The sequence below is a fragment of the Anser anser genome (genome assembly GCF_964211835.1).
Source record: "Anser anser genome assembly, chromosome: 3".
NCBI lineage: Eukaryota > Metazoa > Chordata > Aves > Anseriformes > Anatidae > Anser > Anser anser.
The window spans coordinates 45,882,766-45,907,865 of record NC_139722.1 but is presented as its reverse complement, the minus strand read 5'-3'; the positions used below and the strand labels follow the sequence as shown (position 1 = coordinate 45,907,865).

Here is a 25,100-nt window from a genome sequence, read left to right as displayed (position 1 = left end):
TTCTGCTACTCTACTTCTAACTATTTTACATGTTATTAACAGGTTCTCCAGACTCTAGAATAGAACTATACAAACACTTTATAGTGTAGATGACGACTTTACAGAAGCAGTTGTTCTTCATAAACTTACCTAGGTTACTGCATAGTCTAGGTCCTCTCCCTTTCATTAAAAAGTAATATTTTCAGGCAACCGGACTTCTGTATTATTCAAGCAAATGATTAGAGAATCAGCTGGTTTCTCTTAAACTGGTGTAATAAATTACTCCCAGATTAACATAGATAAATAGTAAAACAGATTATTATGTTGTTATGTGAGAACTGGCTGTTCAAGTACAAATTCAGGTGACAATTACACCCATCCAGAAGAGAGATCTTCTCTCATAGCCACTGTTCAGAATCTGTAAGATTTTCTCTGCTTTGGCTATCACCAAAAACTTCATCTAAGCTGAGAGGCCCCATTGCTATAAATAAATGACTTGGTTGATGCAAATAATACCTATGACAGTATTGACCTATAGACTGGAGAATGTATTGTTATTTCTTCTAGTGTTTATCCCTTCTGTGAAAGGGAGAAGTACCATGTGTCACTGTTATTATCCTAAATCACTAGGCTGCAGTAACAACTACAGTGTGACTCATTTGCCAATCAACACAGGAAAGGAGGGAAACTTTCCACAAATTTCTTTTGTGCCTAGTCAAGTTAGTTGTGCTGGGCAACGTATTTGGATTCTGTGCAAAGAATATAAGGTTTTTATCTGAGGTATAATCCATACTTGCTCAAAAATATTTTGTAATAAGTTAAAATAATTGATTACTCTTGCTTTTTACAATCTATATCACTAGGAAAATCAAAAAGCATCTTCATGTGCTATTTGACACCTTTGCACATGGAGGAAGAGAATGAACTTCGATGAATAGTAGTGAGTGAAATCAAGGTTCATTGCCAAGTCTCTAACTTTCTGACAGCACATCCACTCAGCACTTGACAGTGAAAGTCACTTTGGTTAAGGCAATATCAACACAAACAGTAATATGAGACAAAGGACATACAAAGGTCCTGACATTCAAATTCAATGCTTCATGTCAGGATGACTTCACATTCACTGTTTTTGCCAGGACGTTTGGAGGGGGAAAGAAAAGTAATATGAATAAGTAGAAGATACGCTAATGAACAGAAATGTCAGGGATATGAGAATGGTATTTTCTGATAGGTTATCTGTGCTATCATGAACAAGTCCATAAGTGTCTACAATGTGTGATAATGAGAAAGGTTATCACAGACTTGTGTTTGTTATATATTTCAACAATCTACTATTTCAGTAGAGGCCTTTCAGACTCTATGGGTCAATCTTTTTTTCCTGTAGAACTTACCTCCAGTTCTCAAATACTGCTGGTCCATGCAGTCCAACTAAGAATGTTATCCAATTTTGCAGGTCCCTAAGTCATTTTATCCTCCCACTCTTTATATCCCTTTCTGTGTTACATTTCCTTTTCAGCAAAAGGAAAAATGACATCCAGAAATAAAATCAAGTATCCCAATTCTTTCTTCCCTTAGTTGTCTATTATTACTTTATCCCTATCCATCAATCAGTAGCCATTACAGGTTATGTCCCCACAGGTCTTTCATCCATCTATTTTAGCACTGTAAAAATAGTTTTTCACTCAGCTAATGATATTTTGGCTTTAAATTGGTGTGAGTAAAATATTACCTATGCAATCTGGTATTCATTATTTATATTTATGAATATCCTTATAGAACATCTTCTGGGAAGTAGTAAATCCATACTATACACAGGATGCTAGCTGCAATTAGTGAAGTGGGATTTTTTTTCCTAGCATTGTAATGAATGTCAAGTTTATTCAGGGAGTTTCACTGTTTTGTGTAACTTGTTCTGCCAGTCCACCGGGACTAAGAATAAATGCATGAGCATTCATACTAAAGGTATTACAGATGCAGTTGGTCTGATTATTCTGTATAACTTCAAACCATTAAAATAGCAACACAAGGTACAAAGCTGTGGAGGATCATACCTCAGTTTTCAAAGGATGTGCACCCAATTAAATTAAAATTATAAAAACAGTTGGTTAACTTTCTTCATGGGAACTAATATCATCATCTTGTTAAATCAAATACCTGCTTTTATGATATCTATTTTACGCTTATAAAACAATCACCATAACGTAAAGAGTTATTTTCATAATTGCTTAGTTGATGGCTAATAGCAGAACTCTCTACGATTTACTTTTCCTTTGTATATATCAGAAATTGAAATGTATTTGGATTTGCAGTTCAATTTGCCAGATAGATACCCACATATTTTATCAAGATTAATAAAAGAATGTCACTAATATCTATACAGAAGACAGAAAACTATCTTTCTGTGGAAGAAATCACTGAAGAATTTGGTGAAATCCTCACAGTTCATTTGATTTCAAAAGGCAATGAAACACTTGTTAATGACTACAGAAAGAATTTACAAACAAATATTGATTTCTTTAAGTGACACGCAAAATACTGTGATTGCTGTTGGATATTCAATGGAAGTATACCATCATATTGGCGCTTCCTCATGTTACAACTTATCGTGTCTACTGCACATATTGCTTACTTCTAGGATGTAGAAACATGAGAATATTTCCCAAACAGGGTTTTCATTCATTTTCTTTTTAATTTAAATTAATCTATAATACTTTTTATTGACACCTATATTTAGAACAGTAATCCTTATTCTTTGCAATCACCAATGTTTAGGTTTAAAAGGAGGCGTTAAAATTTGGAAGAGAATTTATTAGTTCGTTAGTTGATTAGTTAGTTAGTTTTTGAGTAGGTTAGATTTCAGCTCCTTTATGTTAAGAGAAATCAGAAGAAAACATGGTTTCCTAAAGATGGTTTCAAAGTCCTGGTTAGATTTACATGCTTGGATTCAAGGTAACTTGAAAATAAAGCAGCAAGAAGAAGAAAAACTATTGTGTTTCTCTGTCAAATGCTTTAGTGTCTTCCACAACAGAATTAAGTTTACAAAGAAAAAGAGATATAAAGCAGAGTGAAAAAATAAAATAAAATTAAAAAAAAAAATCGAATACATTTTTAGGACTAAGAAGTAAATAAAATAAAAAGGGATATATGGATATATTTGTTTTAATACCAAATCAGAAAAGAGAAAAAGGAATCTATAGCTACCTAAGTAATCTTTAGCCATTGAAAAACAACAGACTGTTCAAATTTATATTTAACCTACTATATTAAAGTACTTGGTAAATTTACATATACAACATTAAGACAAAAATGTAAAGCTATATTTCCCATCAAAATCTAGTTTTGTAATTTAGTTTTAATTTTTTCTCATTAGCACTGTATATTAAAAGTCTTAATACTACATTTCCCATGGTTGTGATGTCCAGGTGACCAATGAATGCCCAAATTTCAAATATTTTGTTTAGTAAAAAGAATATTAATAGCTTCCAAGCATTCAAATGAACATATAAGCAGTTTTGCTTATCTTTAAATATGATACTTTTCCTGTGATTTTGTTTATTTCTATATGTGATTACATTAAATTAGGACAAAGAATAAAGCTGCTCAGCACATTACAATTTACTGTAAAAGAGATTTGAAAAAACCTTTCACAGAAAATATCAGGGCCCTGAGGGCACCCACAGCCCTGCTTGTCCTTGGTCACTCTTTGCCAACCCACTCCCCACCCCCATACGCAGGACCCCACAGTAGTCCTGCGGCCACCAGCTCCAGCAAAAGTGAGGCCAAATTGTGGCTGGCTCCACACAGCCCTGCCCTGCCTGAGCATGGGTTCAGCCAAGGCAGGCCCACCTGCAGGCCCATATGCCCAGCTTGCCTAGGCCCTGCCTATCCCCAGCGAGTTGTCCAGTACCTGGGGCATGGGGTGCCCCACTGTCTCTGGGTGCCCTGGTCCTGGATGGGGCTGAGGGAGTGGGCTGGATTTTCAGACCCTCCCCTGTAGGACCCCATGGAGGGCCCCCTGGCCCCTGCAGCATCCTTACAGAAAACTGGGCAATAAAAGTTTAGTACTGTTGAATTTGTACCAAAAGTGTTCAAGTGTTCACTGCTTTGTAGGACCAGACATCTAGTATGTCATTCCAAACCCAAGCACTAATGCATCTTCAGTTATCCTCAAGTCACTTTGTTGCACAAAAGAATCCAGTGATGTCTAAAATCTATATTCCTGTCAACAATATTGAGACTAGACTATGTATTTGAGAATGGCTCTGCCTATTTAGCTGATTCAGTTTGGGCTGCTTCTCAAGCAAGGTGGTATGAATGATAAATTTTCTTTGATCTCACTTGTCCTGGTTTCAGGTAGGATAGAGTTAATTTTCCTTCTAGTAGCTGGTAGGGTGCTATGTTTTGGATTTAGGATGAGAAGAGTGTTGATAACACATTGATGTTTTAATTGTTGCAGAGCAGTGCTTACACTAAGCCAAGGACTTTTCAGCTTCTCGCTCTGTCCTGCCAGCGAGCAGGCTAGGGGTGCAGCAGGAGCTGGGAGGGGACAGACCCAGGACAGCTGACCCAAACTGGCCAAAGGGGTATTCCATACCATCTGACGTCATGCTAAACAATATATAGGGGTGGCTGGCCGGGGTGGGGGGCCGGCTGCTCGGGAATAGGCTGGGCATCGGTCAGCGGGTGGTGAGCAATTGCATTGTGCATCACTTGTTTTGTACACTTTATTAGTAGTAGTACTGTTATCATTATTATTATTTTTTTTTCTGTCCTAATAACCTGTCTCTATCTCAACCCACAGGCTTCATTTTCCTGATTCTCTGCCCCATCCCAGAGAGGGAGGAGGGAGGGTGAGCGAACAGCTGTGTGGTGCTTAGCTGTCGTCTGGGTTAAACCACAACAGAAAAATTAGGGCTCCCAGTTCACTAATATGTGCTAAGACTTCTGTATGTTTTGAATCAGCTGGATTTACTGTGCATGTGTAAACCACAGTTACAACCTGTGGGCAGCAGTTTGGAAGCTTCCAAAGCATGTCGAGCCCACCGAGGACATACTTGACCCATGATCTACATGGTCAGTTAGATCCCATATGTCCAGAGGGCATGGAATTTACTGCATCCGGCTGACAGGTACTTGAAATGGATGTGCGTTACAATGCAAGGTATCTCACGGTCCACTTAAAGACATTTCTCTAGATATATGGAAATCTCCAGGAGGTGTTCAAAGCTCTCAAATTCTGCCTAGACAAGATTTCCAAAAAGACAGTGTAGCTAATGAAATGAAAGTATATTTTACCTCTAAGAATGAAAGTGACTTTCCAGGGAATCAGTCTAGTTTCTCTCAGCTAATGCATAAACTCTTTTGATTTTGATGAAATAAAAACTCAATCTGATCAGCACATTGTGTATATACATGCCATCTATCTCCACGAATGATGTAGTTTTGTTTGAAATCCATTATATTTCATTTTATTGTAACTATGTGAGATAATTGATAAACTCTTTCAGTTAGTTTATGAGACAAAGTTCAAACCTCTAGCAACCACATTTTACCATCTACAACATGGATCTGACAGATTGACTTTAACAGTGCACTAAAAGATTAATACAAGCAATTTAAAAGTTGTGAGGATTCTGGCCTCAAAGGGAAGCCTTGTGAAGGTATAACACACAACACACTTGTGACCTGAGGCCAAAAGGATCATCCTTTCATACACAAAGCAGTGAGTGAGATAAGAACTCTAGTGCAAGGAAAGAATATGAATACATCTGCCACAGACAATCTAATGCTAGTCTCCCTTACACTAACAAAACAGTATTAAAAGAAGTGGAATTAGATGCAACCTAACTAATGGTCAAATATGGCATGGTGATTTTTATTTATGTCAAATTGTATAGAGAATAGATATTTAATGAAATTGAAGAAAATGAGGATGCCAAGAGGATGATCAGAGGGACGGAGCACCTCTCCTATGAAGAGAGGCTAAGAGAGTTGGGGTTGTTCACCCTGGAGAAGAGAGTGCTCTGGGTAGACCTTATAGTGGCCTTCCAGTACCTAAAGAGTGCCTACAGAAAAACTGGGAAGAAAGCCTACAGAAAAGCTGATTCTTTTTTGGTGACTGTAGTGATAGGACAAGGAGAAATGGTTTTAAACTAAAAGAGGGTAGATTCAGATTAGATATAAGCAAGAAATTCTTCCCTCAGAGGGTGGTGAGGCCCTAGCACAGGTTGCCCAGAAAAAGTGTGGATGCCCCATCCCTGGAGGTGTTCAAGGCCAAGATGGCTGGGGCTTTGAGCAACCTGGTATAGCGAGAGGTGTCTCTGCCCATGGCAGGGGGGTTGGAACTACATGATCATTAAGATCCCTTCCAACCCAAATCATTCCATGATTCTTTGAAAACCACAGTGAATCCTCACTGAAGTCCACTGCAATATATTTTATATGTCTAATTTCCTGTTCTAGAGAGTGACTTAATAAGAACACAGTATAAATAAAAACATTTTCATTGGCATATCTGGGAATCAGTTATTCCTCCTGGTACTTTAGAAGGATCAGGAGCATCTCTAAAAGCTAAAATAAGATCTTGCATTTCAAGTAATGAGAAATTAAATAGATCATTATCACAGAGATGGGTGTTGCTAGGAAGCTACTTTGCACAGTGGATTTCATAGATCCAGAATTCAATAAGATCTTGCATTTCAAGTGATGAGAAATGAAATAGAACATTATTAAAGAGATGGATATTACCTGACCTGCAGATTGATAGCTGCAGTTACTATATGTAAATAAATAACAATAATTACAACAGCATGTACCATTGTGGCCAGAAAGTTATAAAATGCAGAATTCCATTAAAGTAATGAAGTTATGGTTTGTGTTCTTCAGACTAAAAAAAATTTGTGAAATGAATAGAATGGTACAGGCATCAAACATTGAAGAATCAGGAAGCAATGACAGTAATGTCTGGAAAAAAAAAAAAAAAGAAGCAAGAGGGCTAGACAGAAATTAAAAAGTAGGTGTATATTAAGTTATGTACAGAAAGTATTGCATATAAGACTAAAAAGTAACAAGAAAAGTAATTGACTGAGAAGTCAGTTTACTAAACTTCTGCCTACTTAATTTAAATAAATGGATTTTCTAATGAAGCAGAAATATACATATATACATAAATAAACGCAAATTAAAAATATATAGCATTTGCAGAATGCAGTCAGCTAGTTAAGTAGGAAACACACCATCCAAAACTCAGTGTGTATACCTACCATTGTATCATTGTTTAAAGACTCACTTGAATAATAGGCCAGGATGACTGCACCTTGTAACAGTTTCCCCTTAATTGCTGAATAATTTATGTGAAAGTACTATAGTTGTCTTAATTAATCAAGAAAAAATCCCTTGTGAAATGTCTAATTCAAAGCAAGAGAAATTTCCATTTCAACATCTCACTACAAATAAGTTAAACACATTTTTTTCTTGATATCTCACTGCTTTTAAAATGAGTATGCCGTGTTACAAACAGCACTGCATACTGCATTTAGTTCATTGTTGTTGTTTGTTTGTTTGTTTTGGTTTTGAAGGGTTGTTGTACACAGCATAGGTTGCAGGCTGAAGAATGATTAGAAAGTACAGAAGCTGAAACTGTGTATTAAATTACTCTCACAACCTGTTCAGTGAGGGTGTCCAAGGCTGGAGCGCTCGATCCATTGAATCAATACAGCAAGGCTTCAAGAACACTTAAGCCACATATATCTGATTTGTGACCACCTTGAAGTACCCTTGGCCACATTTATTTTACCAATTGTATAATACACCTGGCAAATACTCTTCTGGAATTTGACCTACCCACAATGCATCTTGCATCCTGAACACCTAATAAACCCATGTTGTTCTCTTCTGCGGAAGACCTACCTAACTCTTCCTATCATTCACAGCTATATGTAGCAAAAAATACTACACCAAACACCTGAAAGAGAGCCCAGGATTTAGACTGAGCCAAGAGTATCAGTCTCCTTTGTTCCTCCCCAGACTTCAGCATTTTTTGCTCAGTATTCTGTTGCTTTCCTGGCCCAGCATAGGGATACTCTGGAAAACCTAGTCAAGAAACAGCTCAAAGCTGCCTGTGGTCTTGGATGAAGGTTTTATGAAAACATGTTTTTGTCTTTTTAGAAAAGTCACAAATTTACTGATACCTCTGACCAAACACATCTTGCCTTACACAATCAAGAAGACACAAATCCACAATCTCCTTCCAGAACAGTTTCCAAATAAGACAGAAAAGCTGGCTGCCAGTGTGACTTTAAGCAGCATGGATCACCCTGTGAACACCATGATAATGTGAGACACTTACCCTCAAATGCAGCAGAAACAGGTTTGGCAGGGCCTGAGTTTCCTGAAGGAGAATCCTCAATGTTTTTCCTGTACCAGGGTGATTAAGATATCCCCACACAGGAGAAGAATACCAGTCAGGCAGTAATTGCCATATTTTAACACTGCTTGTGTAAACAACAAAACTCATCCCAAGTTTTCAGTAACAATTATGGAGGACATGAGATACATTTCACATGAGGCTTTGTATGCTGCTTTCTTTATACCTCTACATTCTACCTACCTAAGTTTTCCAAGTCTTCTAGACTAATGCATCTGTCCCCGGGAAGTCCACACAGAAATGAAAGAGCACAACATACCCCCACAACCTTCTCAAGGTTCTTGAGAACTGCTCTTTAAAATTCTTATTTGAGTAACTCTGTTCTGTAATGAAGATAATACTTCAAATGAAATGGCTGAGTCTGAAGTTCCTAAATGAGGTGAAATGTGGTGAATGTAGTAAGAATCAAAAAAGCTGTTTTCTCTCATCCAAAGGGAAAAGAGGGCTTGCTGTTGTTCAGGTAGTAGCTTCTATGTGTGCAACACCTACAAGCAGGGAAGATATTGAGATATTGCTAGAGAAGTTCTCTCTTTGTTTTTCCTTTTTTTTCATTTTCTTGTAGGGACTGTGTTGGTCTTTCATACCTGTTTGTCATCACCTTTGTATTAACATATATGGAATATTTTACATGCATTAGATATGCATCCTTTATTCTATTTATCATTCCTCTGATGATCATCTTAGTCATCTCCCAGAAGTTTTGCTTGAAACTGTAATGGAGGTCTCATGATGGAGGCCTCACAAATGAATTTTATGCTCCTTATCTTCACCAGTGTGGAGAATAATCTTGAAAATATCTCTATGATAATTATTAACTCAGTAAATTCTAGCTCTGCATGTGAAGAATGCTTAAAAGTATCAGAAAATGACTAGTGACGTAAAGTGCTATAAAGATCACTCACAGACCATAGTCCAATTCAAGATCAAGTGAAGGCAGCTCATGGAGAAAAAAATCAATTAATTAATTAATTAATTAAATATATATATATATATTGAATCTCCCAGATGGGAAAAAATCCTTTTGTCTTTTTCTATCAAAACTAGTCAGCACTTTTAAATAAAAAAGTAAAGAAGTGGTGAATACCTTGTTGTGTATCTGGAAAAGAAGGTGCTGAGGTTGGAGTAGGAGAGAATAGAAAGCTGGGCTGGAAGAAAGGCTTAGATACTGCAGGAAATATAATGGCAATTATTTCCAGACATAAGGATAGTTATATTCAGCCCAAATATATAATGATTATTAAAAATATTTGTAGTGATCATTTAATATCTGAAAACACCCTCTCCGTCCCTTGTTTAGATTATATAAAGCATACCTGGGGCTTCTCAAGACTGGAGATCCAAGTAATAACTGCCCCAAATAACATAAAGCTCTGTATAAAATTTCTATCATATCCCTAAAATCCAAGAAATCCAATACACCAAAACGTCTGAAACCTTTGCCAACAGCTACTACTCTAGTAGCTTACATACCTACATTCATTGAGCCAAGTCTCTGTTTTGCAAGATATAAATGCTGTTTTGAGCTAGCCCCACTAAACATACATTTTAAACACCCTGGGGTACAGATTCTCCTTCTCTCTAGCCCAATAATATTATCTGCACCTAATAACATGAAAGCTTGTTCTTTAATGGAGTTTCTGTGTGCTAGCACTGTAATATCTTAAATAGTATCCACTCATTTTTATATGAGTGTCATAGAAGGCTAAAGGCAGATCTTTAATTAATTTTAAGCTTTCTTCTTTAATTTTTGTGCAATTGATGAACGTGGTTTAGTTATCACATTTCTAAAAATAAATACTTATTAAACTTTGGTAAATCAAGAAATAAATCCCAGCAATCCTAAACTGCCATAGTTCTTTTATTTTCCCTTTTTTTGTTGTTTTTGTTTTCCTTTGCCATCTCCTTCTCTTCACTGTTGAAGGAACAGCTTATGTATGGCAGGTTTTTCCCTCTGGCTTTGAAAGCCTCAGGCAAGATTCGGTAGTACCAGTCAGCCCAGTTTTCTGTACATTATGTATTGTATCTATTTGAATTTTTCATTATATTTCTTTTGACAGTATTTTCCCTCTGAACCAATTATTTTTAAAACTCATATCTAGGTGACTCTTGGGACATCTGATTTTGCTTCTTTTTAAAACATAAGTTCTGCTTCTGCTCAGGAGAAGCACTTTCTTACTAACCTGTGTAGTTGTGTGTAAGGCACATATCCTGTGATCTGGAAATCTGTTATTTCATCTGGTTTTCTATCTCATCATTAATATGTATCAGCACAGGTCACTGGAACACTCCTGTGTTTACCAGGCAACTGAAAGGTTCTTCTATATTTGTATAACAAATATCACAAAAAGAACAATTTAGAGATACGATCTAGATTATTTATACAGGCAATTATACATTTTTTTCTGCATGAAACTTGTCAGCTGCTACAGATTCTTACTAGCCAGAATTATATCAGTGACAAGTAAGTAGCATAACAAGATTAAGTAGACCGATAGTGGCTACAGATATACCAGAAGGTGTCTGTCACATTTCTGGAGCTATATGTAGATCTTTATTCAGCCCACCATTGCAGGAGTATCAATGTAAGAGCTACTTTGACCATAAAAATATATATATATAAATATAAATATAATCATCATCAACATCATCTGTTCCAGTACTAGGTTGCTTTTAGTTAAGGGCGATAAACACGGATTTGTCAAATAGGCATACAAGGGATGTAAGTTTATCTTGCTCCATCAGGATATGCCTCTTAGCAGTATTTGAGGAATAGTCAAAAATCCCACCGGTCCTCATTCTTTTCCTTTTGATGAGCTGATAGGACACATATTATATTCTAGTCTTGCTTTTCTTGCAAAAACACACTAACTTCTTGTCTCAGAATTTATTTCTATGGTTATGCAAATATTGGAGGATAAATAGAAAACTGAAGGTGTCTCTGAAAGTATCCTAGATATTCCACTTAAATACATAAAATAAAATGGGAGAAATCTTTGTTCCCTCTCTGTGTGGCCTAAGCAGCTGACTGATGAGCTGATGCACCTACCTATCTTCCTAGCACCTTCTTATCATAAAGCATACTGTTCTTTTTCATTTTTCTTTAGCATACAGTCCCTCTAGGCCCCTATTCTTTCAGCCAACAGCCTCTGAAGAGCAGAAAAACCCTGCAGTTATTTCTTTATTTTGTGTTGTTTCATTTCCCAAAACAGGTCAGTCTTTCAACAGATATGGACTGAAAGTTTAACATGTTATCTTGCAATTAACTGTATTCTAAGGCGGTAGGTGGAGTGTTAGTGTACTCAAGTAAAATAGCAGTGTGATGAAAAGACTTTGTTCATACAAGCAATTTGAAGGTGAGATATCAAGTAGAAGAACTTAATTCAAAACTTCTTTTACCTACTTGCTACATCCTTAATGAATATAAGCCAGGAAAATATATTACACTATAGAGACTGTCTCTTCACTTTCATATTCACTCAATTTACACATTTGAGTGTTCGCATGTATGAAATCCTAGTAAGAAAATCTGGTCACATTCTATGCTGCAGAAATAAGTCAGTAAAAAGTAAGGAAGAACACTTCTCTATTCCTTCTTTTCGAGGACTTAAATTCAAAGTATGCCAAAAATTTCTCCATCTTTCTGAAGGAAAAACCAATTGATTTGGGCCAAGAGCATGGCACTGAGAGGGTGTATGACATCCGCTATCACCCACAAGTCTCTGGGAAGGTTGAGAGGTACAGTGTACTGTTAAAGAGCGTTACGAGCACTGGGTGCTGGGACATGGAAACACTGGGACATAAATCTACCAGAAGCCACTTGGCTAGTTAATAGCAGAAGGTCTGACAACCATCTTGCTGAAACAAAACCCCTACACAGTGGGAGGAGCAACATATTTACCCACAAGTTGGTAAAACTTATTTTAATTTTGTGAATTTTAATTAATAGTAATGTTATAAGAACAGCCTAATATTTTTTTCTCACCCTTACAATTTCCCATCAGCTTGCCATGAGTATTATGAAACAGGAAAGAAACAATTATTAATGTATTTATAAAATCTTAAAAGTTACTTGAAAAGGGAAACATTTATTTTCAAATACAAAAGTAAGTGCAAATATTTAGAAATAAATATGGTATTTTTATAACTTCAATAAATATTAAAATGTGTATCTGCTACCTCACAGAATCACAGAATCATCTGGGTTGGAAGAGACCTCCAAGATCACCTAGTCCAACCTCTGACCTAACACTAACAAGTCCTACACTAAACCATATCACTAAGTTCAACATCTAAACGTCTCTTAAAGACCTCCAGGGATAGTGGCTCAACCACTTCCCTGGGCAGCCTATTCCAATACTTAACAACCCTTTCAGTAAAGAAGTTCTTCCTAATATCCAACCTAAACCTCCCTTGGTGCAACTTTGCCCATTCCCCCTCATCCTGTCACCAGGCACATGGGAGAATAGACCAACCCCCACCTCGCTACAGCCTCCTTTAATGTACCTGTAGAGTGCGATAAGGTCACCCATGAGCCTTCTCTTTTCCAGCCTGAACAATCCCAGCTCCCCCAGCCACTCCTCATAAGACTTGTTCTCCAAACCCCTCACCAACTTCATTGCCCTTCTCTGGACTTGCTCAAGCACCTCGATGTCCTTCTTGTAGCGAGGGGCCCAAAACTGAACACAGTACTCGAGGTGTGGCCTCACCAGAGCAGAGTAAGGAATCACTAATGGTGAAAGAATTTTAAATAACTTGTTTCATATTTTTTCATATCCTTATGAAATATTGGTTAATACAACTATCACAATATTGTTTTTTTTTCAGATATTCAAACAATGAACAACTTACAACTTTCTGTTATTCAACAATAATTAAGTTAAGTTTCTATGGAAAAGAGAATGTCTTGCTCAAAATCATGCCACATTTTCAACTGTTATGTATTCCAGATCTGTCTGATCTCTATTCCAGACAGTTTTTAGAAATAAAAAGGAAGAATAATGCAGAAATTAATTGGGACTTCTGGGAAATGGGATGGGAACAAAGATGTGGGAGAAGGCAAAGAACTCATTCAGTTACACAAAGTACAAGCTTTTAAATCAAGTTTCATAATTGTAGAAATTCAACTAAAGTAAGCAGAACAGGCTCTGAAACATTTGCTGATACAATAGTTTTCTCTGGTGTACTTTGATGGATCTTGTATCACCTTCACTAGCCTTTTTGCAAAATAGTGGAGGACAAAGGCATCTATTATGCTGCTATAATATATGTATAATAGAAAGTAGGAAATTTTCTCATGAGTTAGGTCTGTTCTTGCAGCCCCCATATGAAAATTAAGAAAATCTATTATATATTTTAGGGACTGAAAAAACAAACTGTATCTGCTCTCTCGTAACAGAGTTATGGAAAGGAAGGAAAGTTATGCTACTTTGCCAGTAACATCATTCTGGTGCTTCCATTTTTAGTTTCAATTATGTAACAATGTAAAGGAGCTTACAAAGATCAATACCTCATCATTTTCTTTTAAGTGGATTTCCTTATGGTTTGATATTCATAATCACATTGTTTTTTAAAATATAGGGCGGACATATGTATAAGCAGACAGACAAAAATACTTGCTTATTCTGATATGCAATACCCTAATATAGGAAAAAAAAAAAAAAAAAGGCGTCAAACCAAAATAGTCATAGTTTAAAAAAATAAAAAATAAACTATTCATTTTCTTTAAACCTGAGAATATACGTTTATTTTTGATCACATGTCAAGTACTAAAAACAGTATTTTAATTTGTTTATGGTTAACTGCATTTATATTTGTATTTAAAACTTTAAGTTCCTGTTGGACAATTTGGTAATAACACTGGACCTCAACATCACCTTTCTGTTGACTACACTTCTGCAGCACCTCTGGTACCCAGAGCGTCTCCCTAACAGGTCCACACACACTATCTGGGCCCAAGGAAGTTCATGTTCCAAGACAAAGTATTTTCAATCTAGCTTACCCCAAGAGGATAATTCAGTTGAAATGAATGTTCAATTTGCAATGTTTTTGAAGGTATGTTATCTTTGGCAACATCTGTGTCCAGCAGCAGTTCTCAGATGCTTATCGTTTACAAAGCAGGGGAGTAACTGGCTCTTCCTTATGGTATTCAGACCACAACATAGACGCAGGAAAATACATATCGGTAAAATAATACAGTGATAGCCACCTAAAAGAGTTGCTATTTCAGTGAAAATAATTTGGGTTCTTGTTTGATAGACAGTACAAGTAGAAGTAAATTTTTTCAAGGGTGCTAGAAAATATTTTTGACAACTTGGCAATGGAATTTGTTACTCAAAACCCAGTAAAGTTTCCCTTTCCCGAAGCTAGTTCTCTCAAAGTTAATGATCATATTCAATGACACTACCTGATTTTTTGTTTCAACAGCAGCTGCTTATGATGTATAAAATATTTCAATATCAAATCTTTTTCTTGATCTGAGAATGTGCAATTAAATTAAAGATAAAAAGACCTGCATTTCATTTCCACATAAGAAAACCTCATGACTAGGCAGCAAAAACAAAAATGTTCTGATCATTACTTCATGCCTTCTTGTTACAGCAAAGTTTATGCTTAAATCTTTTCAGTGTAACAGTATATATTCTGTAAAAGTAAGTACTGTTTGTCCATCATAAACATCAAATGCCATTTTGGTGTTTTTACTGTATTTATGATTTTTAAGGAAAAATCTCAATAGAGGTTTTTTATGCTCTTAATTATCTTTATTAATGATTTGGATGAGCGAATTGAGTGCACCTTGAGTAAGCATGCAGATGACACCAAGCTGGGGGGAAGTGTTGATCTGCCGGAGCGTAGGAAGGCCCTGCAGAGGGACCTGGACAAGTTGGATCAATGGACAGAGGCCAATGGGATGAGGTTCAACATGGCTAAGTTACGGGTCCTGCACTTTGGCCACAACAGACACATGCAATGTTACAGGCTTAGGGCAGAGTGGCTCAAAAGCTGTGCAGAGGAAAAGGATCTGGGGGTGTTGGTCAATGATTGCCTGAACATAAGTTGTCAGTGTTGGCCAAGAAGGCTAACGGCATCCTGGCTAGTATCAGGAATAGTGTAGACAGCAGGACCAGGGAGGTTATCATCCCCTGTACTCTGCTCTGGTGAGGCCACACCTTAAGTACTGTGTCCATTTTTGGGTCTCTCACTACAAGAAAGATATTGAAGTCATGAAGCATGTCCAGAGAAGGGCTACAGATCTGGTGAAGGGTCTGGAACAACCACTCGGCTTATGAGGAGCAGCTGAGGGAACTGGGGTTGTTTAGTCTGTAGAAGAGGAGGCTCAGGGAAGACATTATTGCTCTTTACAACTACCTGAAAGGATGGTGCGGGGAGCTGGGGGTCGGCCTCTTCTTGCAGATAACTAGTGATAAGACTAGAGGGAATGGCCTCAATTTGTACCAGGGGAGGTTCAGGTCTCAGGTTACGAGAAATTTCTTCTCAGAAAGAGTAGTCAGGCATTGGAAGTAGTCAGGAAGCCCAGAGAGGTAGTGGAGTTCCTGGGGTTCCTGGGTTTCTGGGGGTGTTTAAGAAAAGGTTGGATGGCATGGGTTACGGGCATGGTTTAGTGGGTGATATTGGTGTTAGGGGAATGATTGGACCAGATGATCGTGGAGGTCTTTTCCAACCTTAATGATGCTATGATTCTATGATTTATTTTCCTCCCACAGGAAGTTAATATGGATGACAAAAATTTTATTCCTGATTTATGAATGTAAGTGAAGAAATTAAAATCTATTATTTGTGAGTGTTGAATAGATACAGCATACTATAAATTACATTTTTTTGGTTACTGTGCTAGTGACCTCAACAAAATCACCTAGTTTCACATACATCTATTATTTAACTAGTTCTGAGATCCTTTCCCAGGAGAAATAACCCCAGGGTTTTGTTTATATGTTTTTCAGAAACAGAAGTTTTTTAACAACGTCAGTATCACTTTGCTTTCATATTTTCTACATACCTGAAATGAAGTATGCAGTTTATCAAAACAGTCTTCAGAATTTCAAATACATAGGGAATATGATAACCTGGGTTCTGTCTATACATACAGTATAGAATTTCAGAGAAGCTACTGTGTAAAGCACTCATCCCTCTAATCTAAATTCAAACTTCTACTCAGACTGTGTGAAACCGATCTATTATTTTGACAATCTTCAGTGCAACATATCCCTTAAATAACTATATAGAATTTTTAAGTTACACAGACTTTTTAGACCCTAAAATAAGAAGAAAATAAACATGCCTTGATTGCTTTATGTTTTTATGAGTGATTTCATATGAAAGATATTTGTCACCTCTAACTTGAGGTTTTGAGGCTTCGTCTCATATGATTTTGCTGCTACATTTTGCATGGTTTATTGCTATAATTCTTTGTTAATTTTGTTCAGCCCAGCAGCTGAAAACCTGTTAGTGAGTAACCAGAATTCCCAGTCACTCAAAAGAATAGGCAGAGACATTGACTGAGAGCCATGGAGTTAAGAGACTGAAGGAGAAAGAAAATGAAAGAAATATGGCATATACAATAAGTCTTTTCAATGTTTTCCATGGAAAAAGAAGAACACCTAAATACTAAAATAACCAACAATCTCTGAGCTTGTCTTTCCTTGTTAGAAAGGAAAACTCTTTGATATCTGGAACTTCTCTGAAGATTATTTCACTTGCATTTTCAAATCAACAGTCTATTTTAAAGTAGTAAATTTCTTAATCAAGAACAATGTTCATTTACACACTATTATTTTGACATATACATGCAAGTTCTACATCTATAACATTATTCCTGTTCAGTGGCAAACAGCTTGCACCTCTTACAACAGATCTGTCTTGAAAGTACCTTTCACCCATGTTTCACTATTGATTAGCTTCTGCAGGGAAGAGAGGTAGTGCAGTTAGCTATTCTGGTATGGGAAGAGTGTGTAACCTCCAGCACTTCAGACTGATCTCAGCATGATTTACTCTGCCTCCACAACTTGTTTGTAGGTGTTTACACAAAAAATGAAGATGCTTAATATTGACAGCAAAGTAAGAAAATAAAAGTTAATGTTTAGGATTTGTCAAGGTCTTTTTATGCTGTGTATTAAATTTGCACGAGCCACATTGGTCTAGTAGACAGTATTTCCATGTATTTCATTATGTATTGGTAGGTATGTTTGTCAGCAATATTAACGTTATACACCTTGCGGGAACATAGCGTATGTAGAGCTCCTTGGTTCTCATTGACTCTGTTATTTTCAGCAGCTTCAGTGTGTATATTAATTTCTTAGCTTGAAAAACCTGCCGAACTAATGTCATTAAAACAAAGAAATGACAAATTACCTTACTGAACAGCACCTGACATTAATTTAACAGTGTGACTTTTGTGTTATTTTCTTCAGTTCAATAAAAGCAAGGCCCTGACTTTTATTTTTTCTTGCTATACATATCTAGCAATTATCAGATCCCAAGTCAAAAAGCCTAAATGCTAGTCTTCACCCCACTCAGCTGCCATCAAATTATATCTAATTCCTTAACACCTAAAGCCAGTAGTGCAGCCAGTAATGCTTCTTATTTCAGACTTTTCAACCTGCCCAAAGTTCTGCTTTCGTGCATGCCTAGAAGCACTTCAGGCTCAACAGCAGCAAAAATGCTAAGTTCAGTACTCAGACCTACTGCGGTGAACAAATAGATGAGGAATTCCTTCATCTATTTTGCCTTCAGTGCTTAATCTGATAGGTGATGTTACAGCATGCCTATTGGATTTGGCTTCACACAAAATACCACAACAGCCAGAGGAAGAGATGGCTTCCCTATTTTTTCTCCAGTGCTTAATACACTTACCCGTCTGAACCCTGCAAGAATTTAAATCTACGCTTTAGCCCTGAAGCTTATTGTCTTAACCATCAAATTATTGAAAATTCAAAGTTAATAGAATTGGGGAATGTTTTTAATCCCTTCTATTGAAGCATTTCTGTCTTACATAAGATCATTCAATATTCAAAAGACCAGTGGAGAAAGAAAGAGCAGTATAAAACTTAACAGATTAGGAGGAGTCATGGGGCTCATTCTTTTGCCTCAAGGATTATTATTCATTTTACAGGCAAGGGATAAAAAGTTATTTTATGTCCAGAACTCTTCCAAGCAAGTCTGTTAACCACTAAGCTAGAAAGTCATTTTACCTCTTACAGTCAATAAATCATTAATTATAGTACAAAAGCTAAAACAGTATCAGCATTAGGTTTGCAGTAGATGTGGTTTTAAATGCCCCTCATACAGAAGCAAAAACTGACCTCAGAACTACAACATCCTGTATGAATGTATTATCCACTAAGTAAATATATAAAAAGTGGGCTTCTTCTCTACTTGTCTTTCAAAAAAAAAAAATGTGATTAAAATATGTATTGGTTTTGTTTCTCTTTAAAGAAAGTTTGTTAAAAAAAGACCTTGAGATATGAAGCCACTTCCTCACAGATATGAACAGTGTCTAACCCCTGGAAGTGTGCTATTCCCCACTTTTTCATTTTGTTTTGTTGTTGTTGTTGTTGGTTGGTTGGTTGTTGTTTGTTTGTTGTTTTTGTTTGTTTTTGTTTTGTTTTTGTTTTGTTTTGTTTGATTGATTGATTGATTGTTTCTTGTGGCTTCCTCTCTCTCCCGTGTACCTAACAAAGACCCTGAGTACCTACACAGTCAGTCTGTGGACTTTCCTTTTCAGGATGCAGTTTCTCAAATTCAAGTATCGCAATAAAAATCAAATATTAACATGAATCTGATTCAGATAACCTGTCTGATTAGGACAACCTGTCACAAAATATCCCCATGCAAAGAACTGGTCAGTATTTCTTTTTTTCTTATAAACATTTCAAATAAATATATTTTGATTGTTTGAATTTCTTCCATGTATATTTCAGACCTTGTATTTTCAATTTAATTGAAAATATTTATGAGTTTATTTTGTATTTCACAGCTATTAAGTCAGTAAAAAAAAAATTCTCCCAACACAAAACATGACACAATTTCTTGCCATTGCCTACACCAGAAGAATTGCCATAGATTCAGTAACTTATATAAAATAATAGTAATTAATTATAAGAAAACAAGAAACTCACCTTTAAAAGGTTGATAGAAATCTTCACAGAACTATTCAAACACAAACAGGGCTTAGGGCAGTCTTTATCTGTGAGGTACAGTTATCATTCAAGGGGAGTTTACTTTGAAGAGATGTAGATCACAGCTGGCACAACTTGTGTTTCAAAGCATGTCCAGACAAGTTGGTTCTGAGAGTCAGTATTGGAAATCCTGCTAATTGCCTCTGCAGGTCCCTTTCAGCCACGTGGGTTTTGATTTGTTTCTGGAAGTGTGGTGTGTTTCTCTGACTGCTCCAACCGATTGTTGAATGTTAAGAGGCCCAGGCCTGTGTACAAAGATGGACTGAAACTACATATTAAATCTGAGGATGCTATTGGGACGGGAAAAGGAAAAGATGAACTACCAATACAGATACAAGTGAAATATTTTCACTCACAACTTGTAAGCAAATGTTATAAAACTGTGAATCAGATTGTGCTAAAAGGCTTTCACATGCCTCTTTGTTATCCCTATTTGATTCAGGAAGCTCACATTTCAGTTTTGCATTTGTTCAGTAAGCAATGGCCTCTGAATGGTGTGCGAGCAGCCTTTCAGACACTGAACTTTCACTGAAGCCAGTAGAAGTCCTATTTCCTCATGTGAAAGCAGCATTAGTGACAGCTGAGCAGTGACCATCAGGCAGTTCTACCCTGTCTTATTTCAAATCCATTACATTCAGCAGATATTTTATAGGGAGATTAATTTCTTTTCATTATCTGATATTTGCTGTAAAACTCATTTTCTCCTTGAAAGAGTTCTTTCTTTTCCTGGCAGAAAAATAAGAACTACAGTAGAATGTTGGAAATCGAATGGCTTTATTCCAAGAGGACGAAAGAGGATGCAGAAATATTCACTAGGAAGGAGGACTTTCTGGCTCCCTGTGTTCTATTTATATATATATTTTAGGATGATGCTCTGAACAGATATATGGAAAGAAGAATATCGACAACACAATAGCAGCAAAAGGCTTTACACGCATATTACATACTCTATCCTCCAAGAATGTATCTTCTCCATGAATAAAAGTAGTGGCTCCACATGACTGCATAGTGTATCTATTTCAGAAAGCCAGAGTGAACAAATGGATCCTTCCCACACTATCAGTAGATTTTTTCCAGAAAGTAGCTGAACAAGAGAGAAAGATTAGGTTTATGCATTAAATACATATATACATATATATGTTTATATACTCATATCATCCATTAGAAGTAATCACCTATCTAGTTTTTAGATACCAGCAGTGTATGCTACATCAGCCTTGCATGCTGTTTAGAATTTTTGTGCAGTTACCAAGAGAGGAAATTAAAGATTATATCTGAAAAGTAGTTTAAAAGGTGAACATAATGTGAATGAAATGAAACATCTATTAAAGATGCTGGGCAAGTTTTATTCTGATTTACAGCAGTGCTGCCGTCATGCCTGCAATGACATTACACTGGTATAATGAGGAGAGAAGTATGACCCATTGAAATAGCACATTCATTTTGAAAGTAAAATAGGACTAAGGGTTAGATCCACATAGGGATATCAGAGCCTAGCCTCAGGGTAAAGTGTGTACCTAAAATCCCAGAGTAATTTAAGGAGGCCACTAGATGATCAGGATTAGTAATCTTATAATTCCCAATAGGTATCTGATGGGATAAGGAAGGATATATCTAAAAGGAGTAGCAGACAGGAACAGTCCTGAAATTCTACCCCTTCCTGAAGCACAGATACCTTCCTCCAGTCTTCAGTTACAAAGCCTGCGAAAAACCGGAATTCATAAACCTGATCCATCTCCAGGATTTATGTGCATATTTTTCCCCTGCGGTCATGGCTATCTTTTATATAGTAATCTTGCTGAGATGTAATTTATCTGGTTAGGCAGAGACAGGGGTTCAATACTTTCCTTAAAGTAAAAGAACTCAAAGCTTCACCTTGTAGCTGCTTTCAAAGCATATAATCATCAGGCTAAAACACAGAGACCATAAATAATACAATGCAGTATATAGATAATGTACAAGCAGAACAAAAACATTTACACTTCAGTAAAATGTATGAAAGAAATCCAGTATATGGGCTTGGACAGATGATGAACACAAAAAGTAAACAAATAGAAGAGAGAACTTGAGTTAAATGATAGATAGCAAGTTCTGAACACAGGAACCTAAATATTGGAAACTGTTGTGTCACAGCACAGGAGAGTTTTAAGGAGTTCTCAGAAGAGAGCAATACATTAATTTCACTGAAAATGAAGGTCAGGAGAGAATGAAATCAAAACAGCCCACTGCTGGGTGATGGAAGCTGACGTGAGATGCTGATTAGTAGGTGAGGTTTGCACATACGTGTGTGAATTGGGTGGGCATGTATGTCTATGCACTATGCACTGAGAGTGCTGAATGTACAGAATCAAAATTTCACTGAAGATAGAAAATCAGAGAATACTAAGGTGATGGAGAAATAAAGTGTTATGCTACACTGTAACATGTATGTACACATGTCCCTATCTGTGAATACACATGCTTCAACACTGCACTCAATAGCTCTATGTCACACCTTCTCCCTTCCCCAGACTGGACAATCTACCCAGACGCAGTTATCGCTTAAAAGGTGCATCCACAGAGTAACACTGGAATTGAACAAGGTCTGGGGTTTAGTCATGTGCACCACACCCTACCACCACCCTCAGCTTGTATCACCTACTTGGCTTAGCTTTGCAAATATCTTCTTCTGAATGAAATGGACAGACAGGCTGGTATACAGAAAGACACTTACACAGGCATAAATCCAGAGTTCTATAAATTGCAAAACAAATATGTTTATTGTTGGGTTCTGTAGCAATATACTTCTTTTGACAGCAAGAAAATATGGCCTGGAATTGCTTTTGATGAGTAGATGAGAGACAAACTATATATTTTGTCTCATAATTTCACAGTCCAATAACTAAAGAGTCCCTGACTACCTTGCACCTGGTCAGTTGCCCATGTCAGGGCTTATCAAAAGAAAACCAAGGCAAAATTTAAGAATGAATAGTCTTCAGTAATAAAATTACAGAAACAACTGGAATCCAGGTTAGAGTATAATAGAGTTAGGATGAAAATGAAAGTGTGAATCTAATTTATTAGTTTTAATTAACTTGATGTGATAACATAAAAATGTGCTATTTATTTTTGTGTGGGTAGGCCCTATACTTGTTAGCCAATACTTTTGTTTTATTGGCTAATTAATAAAAGATCAAATATTGATAGCTTGAATTGTATTTAAACTTGAGATGATATCATATCATTTTACAGTTTGTTTCTCTCGAGTGACTATCCACATCAAAAACACCACCACAACAAGCAAAGGATAATACTTTGTTGTAGGGTAACACAGCAGGCACCTAAGCACCACAAAGCTGTTTGCTCACTCACCCCACCCCTCCCAGTGAGATGGGGGAGAGAATCAGGAAAAAATGTGAAACTCATGGGTTGAGATAAAGTCTAAAGGAAAGAAAGGGTGGAGGACAATACACAAAGCAAGAAAGCAAGTGATGCACAATTGCTCACCACCAGCCAACTAATGCCCAGCCAGTCCCCAAGCAATGGCACTCCTTCCTGGCCACTTCCCCCCCAGCTTTTATTGCTGAGCATGGTGTTATATGATATGGAATATTCCTCTGGCCAAGTTTAGGTCAACTGTCCTGGCTGTGTCCCCTCCCAGCTTCTTGTGCACCCCCAGCCTCCTTGCTGGCAGCAGGGCAGCAGAAGAAGCTGAAATGTCCTTGACTTAGTGGAAGCATCACTCTAAATTAAAACATCAGTGTGATATCAACATAATTCTCCCTCTAAATCCAAAACACAGCACCATACCAAATATTATGAAGAAAATTAACTCTATACCAGCCAAAGCCAGGACACAATCTTAACTCAATATCTAGCTTTTAGTTAACTCCTACCTTAATAAACAATTATATTTTCATTGATAATCTTCCACTAAGTTCAACTGACCTTAACAGTAACTGTTATTCATGTTACTATAGGACAGAGGTAAAGAAAAAAGTAGCCTTCTTCAAGATTATCATAGGCCAGTTTGTGAGCAGACACTCTTTTACTGTAAGAAAAAAAAAAAAAAAAGCACAAAAACAAGTTAATAGCTGACTTAAACATGTTTCAAAGCTTCCTCAGCAAAATATTTTAAAATTCCTGGGTTTGTTTCTCTTAGAGGATATATGTCTCCCCAGGAGGTAATATATACTCGTAGATATATATATGTATATATTACTATATATATATATTACTATTAAAAAGACATTTACTTTTGAATTAATGTATTATTGAATTTCATACTCAAAGTTCCATGCAATGCATAAAAGTGCAATGCATAAAACAAATATATTTGACTGTTCAAAAGAAATGTGCATTTTCCCTGTATGCATGATTTTATCTCCTCAGAATACTCCTTTTCCCAAAATTGTTTTAAAAATATTTTTCTTTCAAATTTTCTTTCAAATTTCAAATGAATTAGCCCCTGAACGTATCATTGTTAATAGAACAATGAAGCCATTCCCTATTAAACACAGTTAACAGGGACTATCAATTTCAGATTTATGCCTGACAGTTCAAACACATTTTTGCCATAAAACAGGTTTGCAGGTCTTAAATGGTTTCACATTTCTCTAAACCATACTAAGAGCATAACGTGAATATTTTAAGCAGCTTAGTTTTGACTTAAATATATTTGCTCAGGATATGCTGGCAGCATCCCAAAATGCAGTGTAATACCCCTAAATCTGGCAATCCCAAACTCAATTTAAGAAAGCAGATAATATGGACTAGCAGCATTAAAGTAAATAAATTCAATTAACTGTGGTTTTTTTCTTAATTTGTTTTCTCTAGCTTGAAATTACAAAGGATGGATAAAACTGTGGGATTAATGAAGAAAGAAATTAATGGAAATGGAATACAAAACAAAAAAGGAAACAGAGAAGTCCAGGAGCTACTATTCATTACTGAACTCTCAGTAAGTGGTTGCAGTTGGATAGTAATATTCAGTTTAAAGTAGCCATTATGCAGAATGTAAACTCCACCACTGGAATCTTGTAGATATTCACCAGAATGTTATCAGAGAAACAATATACTCATTTGAAAGCATTTACTTCCTCTGAAAACAGGAAATAATGGAAAAAATATATTTATTTATGGAAAATAATGTGTTTATTGTAAAAGCCCTGCCAAATTATCTGTTCCTGGGATTTCTCTCATACATAAAGACTAATTCAATTCACTGTTAAATCAGTTATGCAGCCTGCTGTATATGTATACTGAGATGTTGACACTTAGGTGTTCCAAGATCAAGATAACAGAGAAACAGCCAAAAATAGTTACAGCATAGTAGCGCATTTTGCAAATGAAAACAAACTGCTTGTATTATTTAGTTACTGCTTAAAAGTATTTCCTCTTTTGCTGCCTACATTTCAGCCTGCTTAAGAACAGAAAGACCAAGTTCTTTTCATGAGATACTCTTTACATAAACACTGGAAGTATTCATAAAAACCTACTGTTGAATAAATTGTAAGTTCCCAGCA

At 36.4% G+C, this 25,100-nt stretch overlaps 1 protein-coding gene across 11 annotated transcripts in view; it reads right to left on the bottom strand.

The window, feature by feature from the left end:
* GRIK2 (glutamate ionotropic receptor kainate type subunit 2) overlaps positions 1 to 25,100 on the bottom strand; it is a 411,583-nt gene that overhangs the window by 365,314 nt on the left and 21,169 nt on the right. The window contains exon 1 of one of the 11 annotated variants that reach the window (XM_083831529.1): positions 19,537 to 20,564. The exons of the other annotated variants lie outside the window; for them this stretch is intronic. The gene's annotated coding sequence lies outside the window, so the exon portion shown is untranslated. Of the gene's footprint in view, positions 1 to 19,536; positions 20,565 to 25,100 lie in introns of those variants that run through there. 11 annotated transcript variants of the gene reach the window in all.